Source organism: Mus caroli, unplaced genomic scaffold, assembly GCF_978045245.1.
Source record: "Mus caroli unplaced genomic scaffold, Mus_caroli_1 scaffold_10, whole genome shotgun sequence".
In the NCBI taxonomy this organism is placed as follows: domain Eukaryota; kingdom Metazoa; phylum Chordata; class Mammalia; order Rodentia; family Muridae; genus Mus; species Mus caroli.
Genome location: NW_028227265.1, coordinates 98684663 through 98701826, shown reverse-complemented (window position 1 = coordinate 98701826; position 17164 = coordinate 98684663). Strand labels below are relative to the sequence as shown.

General features: G+C 40.3%; 1 pseudogene; it reads right to left on the bottom strand.

The window, feature by feature from the left end:
* LOC110300188 (disks large-associated protein 5-like) overlaps positions 1-5404 on the bottom strand; it is an 89649-nt pseudogene extending 84245 nt beyond the window's left edge.
* Between the last annotated feature and the right edge of the window lie 11760 nt (positions 5405-17164).

The window sequence follows — 17164 nt, the reverse complement described above, 5'->3', positions numbered from 1 at the left end:
CTTGTTTGGAGACGACCTTCTTAGGTCTTTTCAGATGATCCAGTTTTAGCAACACTTTGCTATGCTTAGTGAATCGCTTCATTTTAGGGACAGCTTTTCTCTATGAAGGCTAGACATGGCACATAATTGCATTCCCATTGTCCTTTGCAGACAAATCTACATCACACCTCAGGTACCATCTGTCTGCAACACAAGACTGAATCAGAAGTTCTGTGGAGAAATAAGGACCCTATAGATACCTTTTATGGACAACAGGAGAAACAGTTAAACTAGCTCTCTAAAACATAGTGGCAGATGATTTCAGTCTCCATATCCTGTGTCCGCAGTGCCAACTGCTGGAAGCTTCGGGCATGTGTTCACTCACAGTAGACAGAGCCATCCTCTGTGGACATGTCCTTGGCATTGTGTTGAAAGTCTTGGAGTCGTGCCCAATCATAGCAGGCAGTGCTATTCCCAGTAGGCCAAGTCTACAACATCATTTCAGTTCTATAGCCCTCAGCATGTCCCAGGGCCCAATTCTCTGAATGTTCTAGAAGCAAAGGAATATCCTCTTGGTTTTTGAAAAACTTTTCAATTTTGACATATATTGAAACTGACATAAAATTTATAAAAATATACAAGAAATGTTTACATACTCTTGTTTTAGATAAAAGTGTCCTTATACAGTCATTGCTTTTTAATATTTATTTTTGAAGAGTTCTTCTGGAAATAATTTTACACTCACATGGAAGTTGAAGAAATAGAACCTGTGCTGCCCAAGCGGTCACTGACCTGGAAAGGTTGGAAAACAAAGTCCCTGCATACTCTTTCCAGCTTCCCCCAGTGACAACTTACAAAACCATGGCACAGTCATGAAACCTGGGACTGTAGTTTTGGTGTAGACCAAACTATGCCAAACTACCCGTTGAGTTGAAGACCTTGTGTAGAGCTCATTAGTATTTACGCACACATTTTAATGGATAGTTCCTAGAACAGTTTCTTTTCTATCACAATATGTGTCAGAATACCAATGACCCCCGTCTTCAGATACATAAGGCATTAGTGGGTTGAAGCATGGGGGCAGAACAGTTGGGCCATGTGCCAGTCAATCCATGATGTCCAGGTGCCTCTCAGTCTCAGTCGCATCCTCATGTCTGGCTTCCATGTGATGCTGCTAATGTAGGTGTATAACAGAAGAAGAAAGCTGGCAAGAAACCCAAATGGAACCAGATCCCCATTCTGTCATTTATTCCTCCAGCTGGGGACAGAACTAAGGACATTTCATCTTTGAGCCAAAGACAAGGATCAGAACCTCTCATTTTTTCAGGTCTCTGTCTCTCAGACTGCATGACCAGCTCTGATCTTTTGTCCTTATAATTCATTATCATATGAATTTTTTAGCATATGCCTGCTACTATCTATGTAGTTATTAAGGTATATGACTAACTCTTCATACCCAAGTCCAGAACTTATATGACTGTGCTTCCAAAGAACTTAAGAGGAATTGAAAATCTGTGCCTGGTGGAACACGCCTTAATCTCCACAGGTGAGAGGAAGGGGTTAGAAGATGGGGAATTCTGAGTCATCAAGTCTAGCCTGGGCTTTATGAGACCCTGTCTCAACATAAAAATACTTTAGAGAAATAGTAATCATCTAGTTGTGATGAGAAGGCATCCTAGTGAGTGTTCTTTTGCTGTGAAGAGACACCATGACCATGACAATGCTTATAAAAGAAAAAAGCATTTAACTGAGGCTGGCTTTCAGTGCCAGAGGTTTACTCCATTTTTTTTTTTTTAATCATGACAGGAAACATGGTACCATGCAGGTAGATACAGAGGTAGCTAAGAGTTCTACATTCAGATCCACTGGCAGGAGGAAGAGCAAGACTCTGGGCTTGGCTTGAACATTTGACACCTCCGAGCCCACCCTCAGTGTCATACTTCCTCTAACAAGGCTATGCCTACTAATTCTGTCAAATAATACTGTTCCCTGGTGACCAAACATGGGCCTATGGAAGCCATTCTTATTCAAACCACTAGAAAAGATTTAGAACTTACCAGAACTTTGTTGGGAAAAAAAAAAACAAACCAACCTCTTTTTGTTGTTGTTGTTGTTTTTTGTTTGTTTGTTTGTTTTTTGTTTTATTGTTTTTTGAGACAGTGTTTTCTGTGCAGCCCTGGCTGTCCTGGAACTCACTTTGTAGACCAGGCTGGCCTCGAACTCAGAAATCTGACCCTGCCTCCCAAGTGCTGGGATTAAAGGCATGCACTACCACACCCGGCTAGCCAACCTCTTTATATCCTCATTTTGATGGAAATAGGCATTTTTCCCCTCCCTGAAAATGTGTAGCAGAATCATGAATGAATTTTTGAAGATGTGAACACCTCTACCCTACAGCAGGTTGGGGCTCCTACTTCTATTTCTTGGGACTGGGAGACATTTGTGCAATAATCCACTTACCATAAGGAATTTGTGTTGCACCAGGTATGCTAAAGAAGAATAAGAAGCAGCAGGTCAAAGCTTTAACAGCTTCATCTGACAAGATTCAGATAAAACAGGGGATGAGGTCATCCACTATTGCCAGATAAGAATCTAGAAACTGACTTGTAAGGCTTTTCTGTGAGTTGCCTGTGATACTTAAAGAAAAATGCTGATGGCTTGAGGAAGTGATCGCTGTGTGCTCCCCAGGGCAGGTGCTGATCTGGCAGAATAGACATTTGGGCCTGAGACATGAAGCCTTCCCTTTTAACATTTTTAAAACTTGAAATATCATAGAACTCTATCTTAAATGAAGCTCCTGTTATCCTTCTGCTATTCCTAAAATGAATTACCCCAGTTCTGATAGAATCTTATGAAGTGGGAGGGGGGAGTCTTAAAGTTTTATCCTTGTGTGTCTCACTCCTATTTTAGTGTCTATTCAGCTCACAGAATGCCAACTACTTTTGGTTAAAAACAATCACTGCCTAAGAGCCTCTCAATCCAGAAATGGTGCACCAAACTTCTTATAACAGAGCAGGGGCCTCAGGGTTTTCTGCATCTCAATTCCTTTTCCTTGGAGATTGTCTTTCCAGAGTCCTTTATTTGTAAAACCTTAAGCCATCTTATAACTTGTTTAATTGGTGGTTTATTGTTGACTTCTGAATGGCTTTGCTGTGGTATTTGATCCATCTGCCTCCTTTTAGCTTGCCCCCTCTCTTGGACTTTCCTGTCTCTCATTCCTGCTAGGCAAGTGCTTTACCACCAAGTTCTGAACCCAGCCCAGAATGATGTAATTTTGGCATCATCTCATCTTCACTAAATGTGTTCTAGTCCATGTTTAGGTTACTGTTCCTGATAAGCAACTGATGTTCTACCTGATAAGTTGGGACTCAAGCAACACTTGAGTGGTGCCAAGCCTTCTATGAGGATGGTAATAGTACCTATCTTAAATGAAAGCACAGTGTGGTGCTTACTGTCACTGACCAAGAATCATTCCAAGTGTTTTATATGATTGAGAAACTAACACTGGTTTTTAAATTTATTTTTAAGACTATAATTTAATTGTGGCATGTCGTCTTCACTTTCTTTTTCCCCTCTAAGCCCTCTCATATAGTACTCCCCACTATCCTTTAAATTCATCTTTTCACTAATTGTTATTATATGTATGTATGTGTGTATGCATGTATGTATGCATGTATATATGCATGTATGTATATATGTATGTACGTATGTATGTGAATACACATGTGTATTTTTAAATATAACCTCTTCAGGCTGTATAAAGCTTCTTGTATATGATAACCCAAGGTATCTAGCAGCTATCCCATGAGCCAGAAGCACCCAAAAGGGAATGTATTACAATTCCTTTCATGTGGAGATTGACTCTCTAGAGTTCTTGACTTCTAAAACCTCAGAGCTTTTGTGATTTGCTTCACCTAGGAAGACAATTTGTAGTCAGTTTCTGAACTGTTATCCAACCTGTTTAAGCTCAATGTTCAGCACTCTTTTACCAAGTGTTCCTCCTCTGAGGTACTCCTGTGTATTCCTTTCTTTATCATACTGCACTGGTCTTCACATTCGTTGTACACAGGGAGACGAATGTATAGGACATATGTTAAGAAGGTTAGATAATAAGACACGGGATAGTTTCCAGAAGGCTAACCTCTAAAGTCTCACTTGTGAATTAAGATTTTGGAGGTTTGAGAAAGTTCCCATCAATTTCGGGATCAGAGCAGTCTACTAAAATCAGTACACATCACACGTGAAGTTGCACATATTTGCACGATGAAGTAAAAATGTTATAAATCTAAGAGGAATATAAAGCTAAAAATAAAGAAATGTTTAATTTCCTATGTCAGCTAAGTGATGGAAGAAAAACAGGAGCACAGGGGGATGGATCATCTGAGAGGGAAGGCAAGAAGGTGGGGGAGGGAATCAAATTTCATCAGAGCAGTGGAGAAGCAGTGCTCACCGGCAGTCAGGACAGAGCAAGTTCAGGCCATTGGCAACTGTCCCATGAAGAACCAAGCCTTTTAAGTTGCTCCTCAAACTGGTTTGTGTAAAGAAATTATCTTGTGCATTGTATGGATGCCTCACCTGTCAATTAATAAGTCTCTGGCTTATGGCTTAGGCAGGAAATAGAGGTGGGATATCAGAAGGAGAGAGAATTCTGGGAGATAAGAAGGCAAAGAGAGGAGAAAGATGCCATGGGTTAGGAGTCAGGAATGCTTGGCCCTGAGGGCTGGCCAATTGGAGTTAAGAGGAGCCCAGATGAAACATAGTAAACAATAACTAGGGGTCATCGATAGGAAATAGATTTTGTTTGTTTATTTATTTATTTTTATTGGATATTTTATTTATTTACATTTCAAATGTTATCCCCTTTCCTTGTTTCACCTCCACACATCCCCTATTCTATCTTCCCTCCCCCTGTTTCTATGAGGGTACTCCCCCACCTACATACCCACTTACTCCCACCTCACTGCTCTAGCATTCCCCTACACTGGGGCATTAAGCCTTCATAGGACCAAGGGCCTCTCCTCCCATTGATGCCAGATAAGGCCATCCTCTGCTACATTTGCAGCTGGAGCTATGGGTCCCTCCATGTGTATACTTTGGTTGGTGATTCAGTCCCTGGGAGCTTTGCAGGGGGAGGGGGTCTGATTGGTTGATATTGTTGTTTCTCCTATGGGGTTGCAAACCTAACCCTTCAGCTCCTTCAGCCAACCATTGGGTTGAGGATGGGAAACCCAATGGAGGAGTTAGGGAAAGGACTGAAGGAAATAGATTTTAATAGCATATCTGCCAAGCTTTAGTGCTAATAAAGGCTTGTGAGGAGCGAGTGTGGCAGCGGCCCCAAGATGGTGTCCGGGACTGCTGCCAAGTCTTATGACTGGCACCTGACTTCCTCATATCCCTCAAGATAGCCACGTACCTTGAGCTGCATCGCGCAGATGCATCACAACATAAGATCGGATGATGTGACGAATGTAGTCCTGAGCCAATGAACTGTGCCTACGTGGACTGGGGTGATGGGGAGTGGACTGGAGAGGTTGGGGCATTCTTCTTCTGTTTCCTGCACATTGTTAAATGCCTGAATAAACTGCCTTGAGAAGGACATTGGTTTCGTCGCTTCTTTTCTGCTGGTCAGAGATGGTAGCGACAAAGGCTTATTATAAATATGAATATCATGTCTGTCTTTTATCCTGGACCTGAATGATCAAAGACAGGCTAAAAGCCCCAGATTGAGATTAAATATTCTCTACAATAGGTTGGGGAGGAGATAAAGTCACATCTTCACTTTTAGTTAGCTTTTTATTTTTATCAGTAGCACTCTATAAAATGTATTTAGATAATATGATTTAATTTCACCCGTGTAAGTTCAGAGAATTAGTCTTAGTAGGCCTAGCTGGCAGACTTATTCTCCTCATGGGTTTAAAAAGGGCATAGGGATATCTGAAGAATATCTTGGCCCTAATACTACCTCCAGAGTGTAGCACAGGGTCTGATAGGGCAACTGTTGACAGTGACTTATGTTATGTGACATAGTGATGCTATGGCCCCTGTACAGAGTGGTTTGTCTGCAGGGGGAAGTGAGGCCAGGAACTTCTGACTGTCACTTCTGGAGCCTGGGGACTATTTATAGTTTGCCAGTAGATGTCTAACCACTGTAGAGTTCCCTTCCATCCATGCATATGGCTATATTGTAAGTTTTTTCTTTGGTGTCAATTATGGTTAAACTCTACAGAGGTTGCTACTTGTATAGTATCTTCTCATTTCTTTTAGTTTTAGTATATACTCTCTTCTCGGTACTGGATACAGCACCAACATTTGATAAATGAAAGACTCTTAAGTGGCTTGTCATCACACCAACACCTTCAGTTCATTTCTCTTGGGCCAACTTTGAGAGAGGAAAGGACTTAATTCAATCATGGGGGTGGGCTGCTATTTTTCATGATCCGACAGAGGCTCTAGTTATCCCAATGGCTTCCTGGAATGTCCATATGAAAACTTAGAAACAGATTGTTTTTGGTTTAAACCAATTTGTCTAACACTGGTTTAGCTAAACTTTGACCTCCTCCGGGAACTCCTAGATTCAGGCAGGCATCCTCTTTTCTCCTATGCCTTTGAGATTTCATAATTCCAACATGTAGGGCAGACATCTGCTTTTGGACAATACAGAGTAATAGAGACCAGATATATCTTCCTGACTGAAACATTTTTTAATGCAGACAAAATATGAAATAATTGTTTTCAGACTTCAGGTATTAGACAGCACAAGGCATTGATCCCTAAGAGAAGGCAATTGAATAAATATGAGTTGTCTTCTCTCCCCAGCTTTCTTCCTCAGAAGAGATTTCAGCCCAGAGTCCAGGAGAGAGAAATCGAATAAACAGATAACAGTTAATTCCTAGATGCTATGTAACCAGGTTTTAAAAGTTTCCAGGTGGAGTTTTATGCTAGGCAGATTTCCATGAAGAATCAAGATTCTACCATGTCTACACCTTTCTCCTGGGAGAAGGTGACACTTTCCCATTGTTTTGTCTAACATTGATGCAGTGTGACACATTTGATGATCAGAGGATCTATTCTTTACCCTCTGGCTTAGATAGATTGGGCTCCAGGGATCACTGTTCATGTCTTAGTTCAAAACAAATGAGACTGCTTGACAAGAGTTTCTGCTCCCAAAGCAGGCCTTGTCTTTAGAAAGCATAAATCTCAACTAAAAATGTGGGACCCTAGAACCAGAGACTGTATACTTTTGGTCTTCTATGAGGCCTGATATATGTCCTAGTATTAAGTGCCCCCAAAATGATTTCATTGGTACTATGATGGTATTTGCTTTCCTTATGACAGATCTGTGCTAATCAAAGCAACACTTTTATTATGCTTTCCTACAGATTATTATAACTTCTTTATTTTTATCAATAATAGCTAAGGTATATGGAGGCCTTTCTGTGAGCCAAGTTCATTTATCTTACCCAATAGTATGGTAGGGAGATTCATTATTATTGAATTGTACAGATTATGGCATAAGGCCAAATGGGTAATAATCATCAATGCAAACCCGAGTTCAAGTCAGTCTGAGTGGTTGTTACACACCCTGTTGCTTCCTCTGTTTATGTTCCTTGTTTATTGTATTGATCAATATTTCTTCCGCTTAAGTCAATTAGGACAACATAATAATGGAAGACAGTTGGAGCATGGATATGATTTTTCTTAATATACATATTCTTTGGAATTTCTAATTCTTAGATAATTATTACTAAAATTGGATTTGTTTTCCTTGGGTGAGTTGTCAGTTAAATGCTATTAAAACTCCAATTAGAGTATGTATGAGTAACTACTTTAGCAAATAATTCAATACAAGATAATCTCTCTTTTTTCTCCAAGAAAATGTTCACTGCCAGTAAACATGTTTTTAGCTAATAGATTTAAAATTAAACTCACTATAAATGGTATTTTATTGCTATGAAGGAATACTGAAGTTTTATCAGGAAGGAATATTTATAAGCAAATGGATGTGAACAATTCCCTGTTTTAATAGATGGGAGGAAGATAAAAATTTATTTTTATTTGTGTTCATGTTTGTGTGCACATGAGTGCATGCACACATAGAGGTACCTGGAGAGACCAGATGAAGGCACAGATGACCTTTAGCTGGAGAAACAATCAATTGTGAAATGCTGATATGGGTGCTGGGAACTGAATGTGGGTCCTAGGGAAGAACAGCAAGTGCTCTTACCTGCTGTGCCATCTCTCCATCCTTTAGAAGGAACTTTTTGTGGAATTGTAGGGCATGTACATCTGAAATTCATATACATAAAACTGGGTATCATTTTTTTGTCATCAGGGTTTAAAACTGTTACTATTATTAAATACATTTGTTAATGTCATTATTCAAATGTTGCAGTCCACGGTGAAAAGTCAGACATACTTAAGGGATGCACGGTGATCAGTGAAGCCCCTGCTCAGCCCAGATTCAGGCCAGTGGTCTCTTCAAAAGTTTGCATGTGTCTTTTCCATAAATATCTTATGCCATTTTCATATATTCATTTTTACATAATGAAAGTATGATATATGCATCTCTATAATGTAGGCATTGTTGACAGTAGACCTTACAGGAACTGTGGGATCTTGCACATTGTCTCTATTAAATAACAAGGATGAATATCAGGTAGAGTCACTTCTAGTTATGGTGTAAATAAAAACAAACATACAGACAAAAGCAAAGATATCACTAAGACATTACCACAGTAGGGGAATTAGAGATGAAAATGTAAAACTCAGCAACAGTTGACACTTTGAAGGAGTGAGGAAAACAAGTAAAAATGCATAGGTCACAATTCAAGAAATGGAAAGGGAAGGAAAGGAACCATATTGCTTCAAGAGAATGGTGATGAAGAATTCTAGTTAAAACAGAATGATAATGATAGAGAAGAGGCTGTTGAAGGGGAAAATTGGCATCACTAAAGAGACTGCAAATTGGCTTTGGAGTTTGCACTGCCTCTTAGTAAACCATGTGGGTTAAAGGATGCATCTAAGTCTACCATGCACAAAGGGATGCTTGTGTGGCCTGTGATACCATGGGTGAAACATGAAGTACCTAGCACATAGTAAGCTGTGACTGACCCAAAGATAAAGATGTAGAAGATTAAAAGAGCATTGATTGGTAGTTAATTCAGGGATGTGCAACTGGTCAATATGCAAGAACATATATCAGTGGAGTGCTGAGCCTGAAGTGGAACGTCTATATCACATCTCTTCTTCCTGAGTCTCAGGGATCACTGTGGAAAACAAGGCACAGACAGGGACTGACTATAAGGAGAGGTGGATATGTTCAAAACACATTGTATTAAAATGTTCAAGAATTACTAAAAAAGAAAACCATGTATATTTGTTTATTAAAAAAACCATGAAAGACATTAGAATCAATATTACATTTTTGTTAGGACACCAAAGAGTTTTAAACTTGTCGGTACAGAAAGGAGGAAAAGTCAAGTAGATAAATAGATCCAGAATTCAAGAGAGGGATGATCAAGTAGGCTCAAAGTGTAGTAGGTTGAAGCAGTGTGACAGAACAAAAACTGGATAGAAAAAGATTTTTTTGGGGGGGAACAAATGGAAAAGTCATATTTGGGGCCATTCAGCATGGTGTCTTGTATTTATAACTTGTCATAAACACACATTTGACTCTCATGCTATTCTGATATTTTATTCAAAAGAATATCATCCAAAAAATCTTAAATGTCCTTAGTAATATGGGAACTATATTATAAATCTTATAGAGTACCCAAAACTCTCAAGTAAAAGAAAATGTTAGTGTTTATAGTCTGGTTTAAGCGATCGGGAAGACTCAATAAATCAGAATCCCTTATTCCCTGGTGTGGCATAGAAGGAAATCTTTATTATAGCCTCGTGGTATATTTATTGCGTAGTTAAGGCCACTCTCAAGAGGAACTGGAACTGAGTAAGGCTGGAAAGACTGTGTACTTCAATGAAGGGGAGTAAAATTAAGCCATGGATCTTAGTTCTTTTTCATGGAGTGCTCAATCTCGTGTTGTCCGGTAAGCTAGAACACCACAGACAAACGATATAGATGCCATAAAAATCATTCCGTTTTTCTTGTCTCTCCAGTTTCTTCTGAAATGTTTTTAATTTTAAACAGAACAAGACTTCTTTTCTAGTTTCTAGCATTTTTAAGCCACGTATGCATGATGAAATGGTTATAGGCGAGAAGAGAAAGAACAAAACTACAAAGAATCGAATGGAAGAAAGAAAGATGGAAGATAGGACTAAGGGAGAGGGGGAGAAGCATTCAGAAACAATAGAAAAAGGACCAGCTCCTGAAGTAAATGCTTATCTCCAGTTCCCGGCGTCTGATATATTCCCTGAAAACCGTTTCTCCAATCAGATAAGAATGCTTACTGCTCCTTTATACATTCAGAGTACATGAGCACATTCAAGTCTCTGAGAAAGAATCAATCTGACTTTGTTTAACTTGACATTTCCCAAATCTGTGTGCTCATGTTCCCTTGGGTAATAACCACTAATAGCCACAGTAATTTTATTCCTATAACACACACTTTAGGAAAAATGAGACATTGCACATTTATTTGCACATGCTGTTGAAATTTACTTTCTCCCTCTACACACAACTTATCTTTGACTGCTATTGTAATATACCAAGTATATTCCATGTCACTATATACAGTCAATAAGGCCTTTTCCACCAAATACTTCCCCATTAAATATATATACTTATAATCTCTAGGATATAAATCTACAGTACTTGAATATATGATTTGATCAACAAAAGATATAAAATTAGCTGAGCTATTAGCAGACCTGTCTTTTGGAGAGACTTTTGGTAGAAAAATTCCTCTGAAAGACATCATGCTTCAGTTGTAAAAGTTTGTGAATATTTACCTTATGTAAGGAGTTTGTGATGTGGGTAGCTATGGATGCTGAGAGAGATCATGTTGGATTGTCCACGTAGGATAACCTAATCACTCTGGTCTTTGACTGTGGAGAATATTTACTGGTGTAGGCAGCCATAGAAGTGTTCAAGGATTTGGCCCAACATTCAAATTTAAAGATGAGAGAAGAGTCTCATAAACCGAGGAGTATAGGTCTCCTCTAGGAGCTAGAGAAGACAGGGAGCAGGTCTCCCCCAGAAAAGACTGCATCCTTTCTGACAACTCAGATTTATCTCAGTGACATCTCTTTCAGACTTCTGTCCTACAAACAGAAGGGCAACACAGTTACAATGTGTTCCTCACCATTTTGAAGGAGTACATAATAACAGCCATGGAAAGATAAGCAAAAATGAAGAAGAATGATGATGATAATGATGATGATGATGATGGTGATGGTGGTGATGGTGGTGGTGGTGATGGTGGTGGTGGTGGTGGTGATGGTGGTGGTGGTGGTGGTGGTGATGATGGTAATGATGATGATGATGGTGGTGGTGGTGGTGGTGATGGTGATGGTGGTGGTGGTGGTGGTGATGGTGGTGGTGGTGGTGGTGATGGTGATGGTGATGGTGGTGGTGGTGATGGTGGTGGTGGTGATGGTGGTGATGGTGGTGGTGGTGGTGATGGTGGTGATGGTGGTGGTGGTGGTGGTGGTGGTGATGGTGGTGGTGGTGGTGGTGGTGGTGATGGTGGTGGTGGTGGTGGTGGTGGTGGTGATGGTGGTGATGGTGGTGGTGGTGATGGTGGTGGTGGTGATGGTGGTGGTGGTGGTGGTGGTGGTGGTGGTGGTGGTGGTGATGATGGTAATGATGATGATGATGGTGGTGGTGGTGATGGTGGTGGTGGTGGTGGTGCCCGTGGAGATAGTGAAGAAGAAGAAAGGCGGATGAGGAAGAGAAAAAGAAGAAAAAGAAGATGAACATGAACAAAACAGGAAAGGAGCTAGGAATATAGATCAGTGATCGAGCATTTGCCAGCATGTTCAAGGCTCTGTAGTCAATCTCCAGCACCATAAAAAGTATGTACATCCACTTAGAGTATTTTCCACCTTTATTTTTTTTTGTTGTTGTTGTTGTGCTATTTATTTATTTTCCTTTTTTTAAAAAATTAGGTATTTTCCTCATTTACATTTCCAATGCTATCCCAAAAGTCCCCCATACCCTCCCACCCACTCCCCTACCCACCCACTCCCACTTCTTGACCCTGGTGTTCCCCTGTACTGAGGCATATAAAGTTTGCAAGTCCAATGGGACTCTCTTTCCACTGATGGCCGACTAGGCCATCTTCTGATACATATGCAGCTAGAGACACCAGGTCCAGGGGTACTGGTTAGTTCATAATGTTGTTCCACCTATAGGGTTGCAGATCCCTTTAGCTCCTTGGGTATTTTCTCTAGCTCCTCCATTGGGGGCCCTGTGATCCATCCAATAGCTGACTGTGAGCTTCCACTTATGTGTTTGCTAGGCCCCGGTGTAGTCTCACTAGAGACTGCTATATTAGGGTCCTATCAGCACAATCTTGCTAGTGTATGCAATGGTGTCAGTGTTTGGAGGATGATTATGGGATGGATCCCTGGATATGGCAGTCTCTAGATGGTCCACCCTTTTGTCTCAGCTCCAAACTTTGTCTCTGTAACTCCTTCCATGGGTGTTTTGTTCCCAATTCTATGAAGGGGCAAAGTGTCCACACTTTGGTCTTCGTTCTTCTTCAGTTTCATGTGTTTTGCAAATTGTAACTTATATCTTGGGTATTCTAAGTTTCTGGGCTAATATCTACTTATCAGTGAGTGCATTTATTTGAGTTCTTTTGTGATTGGGTTACCTCACTCAGGATAATGCCCTCCAGGTCCAACCATTTACCTAGGAATTTCATAAATTCATTCTTTTTAATAGCTGAGTAGTACTCCATTGTGTAAATGTACCACATTTTTTGTACCCATTCCTCTGTTGAGAGGCATCTGTGTTCTTTCCAGCTTCTGGCTATTATAAATAAGCCTGCTATGAGCATAGTGGAGCATGTTTCTTTCTTACTAGTTGGAACATCTTCTGGATATATGCCCAGGAGAGGTATTGTGGGATCCTCCAGTAGTACCATGTCCAATTTTCTGAGAAACCACCAGACTGATTTCCAGAGTGGTTGTACAAGCTTGCAATCCCACCAACAGCAGAGGAGTGTTCCTCTTTCTCCACATCATCGCCAGCATCTGCTGTCACCTGAAATTTTGATCTTAGCCATTCTGACTGGTGTGAGATGGAATCTCAGGGTTGTTTTTATTTGCATTTCCCTTATGATTAAGGATGCTGAACATTTTTTCAGGTGTTTCTCAGCCATTTGGTATTCCTCAGGTGAGAATTCTTTGTTTAGCTCTGAGCCCCATTTTTTAATGGGGTTATTTGATTTTCTGGAGTCCACCTTCTTAAGTTGTTTATATATTATATTTTCCACCTTTATAACATAGGAAGGATTTTTTTTTTAGTCAAGTTCAAGTATTTACTGGTCTCTTCTCAGTATTTTGTGTATACTTTCCAAAGACCTATCTAAATATTAGGAACACCAATTAATATTCATTCATTCATTCATTCATTCACTTTACGTCCCAATATCAGCACCCTCTCTCCTCACAGTATTCTCTCACATGGATTCTCCCCTCATTCCCTCCTCCCCTCCTCCTCTGAGTAGGGGAAGCATCCCTGGGTCCTGTGCCCCCACCTTCCCAAGGCTCATCAAGTTACTGCAGAACTAGGCTAATCCTTTCCTACTGAGGCCAGAGAAGGAGCACAGCTAGGGGAACACATCCATAGGCAGGTGACAGATTCAGGGACAGCCGTCACCTCGGTTGTTGGAGGACTGGGCATGCATGAGCAGGGGGCCTAGGTTTAGCCCAAACTTGCTCTTTAGTTGGTGGTTCAGTCTCCAGGTGATTCTAGGCATCCAGGTTAGTTGACTCTGTTGGTCTTTCTGTAGACTCCATGCCCCTTTTGGCTCCTTACTCCTTCCCCCAACAAAAGATTCCCCAAGCTCCATCTAATGTTAAGCTTTGGTTCTCTGTATCTGTTTCCACTGGCTGCTGGGTGAAGCCTCTCAAATGACAGCTATGGTAGGCTCCTGTCTACAAGCATAACAATATTGCTAATAGTTTTAGTGATTGGTGGGGTAGGTCTCAATTTTGGCCACTCATTGGTTGGCCATTCCATCTCTGCTCTCCTTGTCCCAGCACATAGTGTTGGCAGGACAATGCTATAGTTGTGCTTCTAGTTGAGGCTCCTGATAGTGCGAGATATGGATCCGGAAATGGTTCCTTCCTATACCCAGGACAGCAACCCACAGCAAAATTTTCAACACATAGGAAGGATTTTGCATACATCTCTGTCCATGCACTCATACACTCTGCCCCTATACCAGAAGGTTTATGTGCTATGTTTAAGAATCAGCACTGTTGCCTTATCATTGCCAGCCAGTGGGTGTACAGATGACTATGGTGTGTGTGTGTGTGTACATGTGTGTGCCACTGGGGCTCCTTACAGAGTAGTCTGGACATTCAGCAAGTGCTCTGCTCTCTGCTGTTCATCTTCTCTCTGACCAACTACTGGCAGTCATTTACCTTTTCTGTCCCACGGTGTTGGCTTTTCCAGATAGCACATATTTGGAATCACCCAGTATGGAGCCTTTCAGATATCTGCTTTCTCTTGTGATATGTATTTTTCTGGTCAAGCCACCTTGGAATATATTTTATTAAAGTATAATTAGCATATGACAAAAAAGAATACAGGAGGATAGAATAGTAAGTATTTGCATTGAGAAGCGCCTATGAGAACAAAAGCTCTTTCCAAAATTACTGTCTGGCAATGTTGTTCAGAACTCCACAGTACTTGAGAAGATTGCTGGCTCATGATGTGTGTATGTGATTCAAGAAGACTGTGTGTCTGAGGCTCATGTTAATCGTACAACCCATGCCATTCCATTTTGAGATTTGAACCGAGAAAGTTGCAAAGGACTATTTCTTCCACCACAAACATCATCTCTGTTTAGCTGTAAGCAAGATGCCAAGTTGAGGTCTACCAAAGAGAGAGTCTGCTGGGCTGTGTTAAATGACCTCCTACTGGCTTCTGTTATAAGATCAGTGTGTGAAAATAAGCAAATTGTCTTTCCATATAGTCATCCACTGTTCATTATTATTCTTAGGTATTGATCCTGATTAGGAAATGAACACACAGCTTTTTTTTCTTCTTGAATAGTATCCATTTGCTTCCTTTTCTTAGTCCTGTCAGTTGAGAGTGGATTGATTCAGCAGTCAATAAGCCAGGGGGACCAATCAGAAGAACTAGGTGGATAGTTTTGATTTTGTGCCCAGTAAGCAGCACTGCTTGCCAGCATTTCCTGACCAACCCCCCTTGCCTCTGTTGGCGACACCAGCAAGCCTGCTATCATAGTCTATTAGGTCCATGCTAGATACAGTCCATGTAATCTATATAATTACTTCCTGGGCCGTATGCTCAGGTCTCCTCTCACAATGTGAGGGTTGTGAACAGGGTTAGTCTCCTATTGAGAATATATTTCATTCTGTCTATAAGCATGTTCATTTACCTTGTGTTATCAGGCATAAATATAAAGTGAATATCATAAGCATAGAGGTATTTAGAGTCCAGTATCTTGTAAACTGGTCTCTAACAAGAAATGGGGCTTGAGGTATATACCTCAGGGGTAGAAACATGGTCCTCACATACTTTAGCCTCAGAGTTTGATCCCAATTTCACAATTAATATACCAGTACTAATAACAACCATAGTAATAATGATTTGTATCTAATGAAATAAGGAGACATTAAAACCTAGAGACTTCTAAGGAAGAATATCAGTTGCTTATGTAAAATATATGACTACCACAACACTGGTAATTTTGAAGCTTCGAGGCAGAGTATCATGGGTTAGAGCATCTAGGTCAAATCTGTAAATGAAAAATGAAGACATTTAGACATAAGACTTAACCACCAGGTGTATTTATTCTAACTACACAACTTAAAAAAAAAAAAAACAACTTAAACCATAAGGAGGATATTGTGAAAAGATAACTTTCACAAGACAGATTGGTTTAGAGGTTGTCATTGTATGTATTGAATGTGTCTGGAGGTAAGAGTTGTAACAAGGTTAAATTAGAAAGACCAAGGGGCTGGGGCGTGTCTCGTTGCACTCCCTTTCTTATGGCACACGCTGTCCCTAAGACAGACACTACTTAATAAATCGACCCAATAGAAAGTGAAAGTTAAAGCTGTTGAGATGGTGTGGCAGTTAAGAGCACTGGCTGCACTTAAAGGGGACCCAAGTTCAATTCCCAGCACAAACATCTTCCCAGGAGTTCATGTTCTGTGGAATGCACATTTGGCAATAAATAAGGCAGAGATACCATTTTAATTTCACAGCATTGCAATGCAGCGAACCAGCTCTAGAGGCATTTATTTTGGTAAGTGTTTATTTTTTTCTAACATGAGATTTCTCTTTAGATTTCTGACTGTTATCTGGTGTGCGACTACTAATTTAACTTGAACATGATTTACTTTTATAATTTTTACCTGGGATTTTTCCCAATTAACCCCCAATGTCTGTATGCACAATGAGAATACATAGCCATTTTTTTTTTACATAGAAATGGAGGTATAGCTGAGTAGAACTCTCACCTAATCTGTATGAGGTCTTGGGTTCCATGTCCAGAATGAATGTATAGACAGACAGATAGACAGATAGATAGATAGATGGATAGATGGATATATTCATACATATGTACAAGCATACATAATAGGTACATACATACATATGTACATACATATGTAAATACATAGATATATACATGGATAAATATATAGATTGTTGATAGGTAGACAGATACATACATACATACATACATAATGCTACATAGAAGACTTTAGAAAAGTATAAAATGTCGAGCATGAATTAGAGAAGACTTTGAACGTTACTATTCTTTGAGGGTGGAGTCTTTTATTTGTTAGCCTAATAGTGTCTAGTAGGGGTATTGTCACTCAATTATAGAGTGTTTCCATTTTAACTTTTAACTCTCTCTCTTTCTCTCTCTCTCTCTGTCTCTGTCTCTGTCTCTCCCCTCCCTCCTCCTCCCTCTCTCTGTCTCTGTCTCTCTGTCTCTCATCACACACACACACACACACACACACACACACACACACACACACACACACTGCTTCTATAGTAGTACGTAGGTTT